This window comes from Seriola lalandi, unplaced genomic scaffold (assembly GCF_002814215.2).
Source record: "Seriola lalandi dorsalis isolate HSWRI2012SDOR001 ecotype SW California unplaced genomic scaffold, Sedor1 jcf7180001977928, whole genome shotgun sequence".
Classification (NCBI taxonomy): domain Eukaryota; kingdom Metazoa; phylum Chordata; class Actinopteri; order Carangiformes; family Carangidae; genus Seriola; species Seriola lalandi.
Window position 1 is genome coordinate 1 of NW_019448594.1, and position 1,459 is coordinate 1,459.

At 36.4% G+C, this 1,459-nt stretch overlaps 1 pseudogene; it reads left to right on the top strand.

The window, feature by feature from the left end:
- The first annotated feature begins 59 nt into the window (after window positions 1–59).
- On the top strand, window positions 60–1,034 carry LOC111657640 (centrosomal protein of 19 kDa pseudogene; annotated as a pseudogene).
- The last annotated feature ends 425 nt before the right edge of the window (window positions 1,035–1,459 follow it).

Here is a 1,459-nt window from a genome sequence, read left to right on the forward strand (position 1 = left end):
TCAGCAGAATGTGTACATAATGCTATAATCTATTTCTTTCTTCTCCTCCTAACCTCCAGACTACAGCATGGCAGCTGAAAGGCTGAAGAACAATCCTCGACACAGGGACTACTTGGAGGGTGTGTCTCAGAGCCAGCTAGAGAAGCTTCACATCATCCTGCGAGATCACATGCAGGGTTTCAGCCTGGAGCACAGTCTGGCCTCCTTCCACGTGGACCCTGATGAAGACCTGAACAAACTGGACGATGAGGAGCTGGCTCGCAAAAAGGGCCAAATGGATGAAGTGTTTGAGAAGAACCGCAGGCTCAAAGACGATCCGGACTTTGTTTATGACCTGGAAGTGGACTTCAGCAAGCCCACGCAGGAAAAGTGCAGCTGGGATGATGAGTCTGATGATGAATTTTAACTAACTGTTCTCCAGTCCTTTCCAAAACTTGTTTCTTCTTCTAGTTACAGTTTGTTTTGTTCAATCCCAAAACAATGGGATTTAACAGACGGCACTCAAACATTCCCAAACAGGACAGACTCTCCAGAATCACTGTTTCTGTTTTTCTGAAGTATCCACACACCTTGCTATAATAGTTTTCATTGAGAAGTAGTTTAAACAGTTTTTGTTCTTTGTTGGAAAATAACAGTTCTCAGTGAAATCCGAAGTCTGTGGACTGTAAAAGTATCTGGAATGTTGTTGTGGAAAAAAATGTTCGTGTTCAAATTCTCCATGTGTAATGTGATCATGCTTTGAGTGCTGCAAGTCAAATACCATTTGTTTTAATAATATTGGGTAGATGACGATAGTCTCACCACTAAGTAAAACTATGTTCCATTTCATACTGCAATGAAAGAAAAGAATGAAATAATTCATGATTAATAGTGAATATTTATTTGGTATAAAATACTGAATTTTACAAAATACAAAGACTTTGGCTCTTTTATTTGTGGCTTACACCTAAATGAGTGACATTCACAGTTGAATATGAAAGAAAGAAGATGCTAAAATCCTATTAAATAAAATTTGAGTGTTCACCAATAAGTAAGCAATACAACAAATATATCTTTGGAAAAAAAAACTGTGTCCACAAAATATTATTTCATATAATACAAAATATATATATATATTTCCATATATGGTTTGAAGCAATGTACTATGGCCAAGTTTTAGATGAGATAAACTATATTATAAAACCAAGCCTGCAGTATCAAACCTCTTCAGGGGAAAATTTCATTCAAAGTGCTTAAATACCTCATTCAGTTGACAAGAGACACTGACTGACTGACTGACCATTAGTACCACAATACATTCAAAGATGTCGCAGGTTTTTTTGAAAATCAGTAAAGAATTAATTTACATTGCTTGTTTGGTTTAAGCTAATCAAAACACATTTTTTTACATTGGTATCAATTGCAGTCATTTATGCAGTGCTGATGTATTAAGGAGGTAGTAACAGAAAATCTGACACAT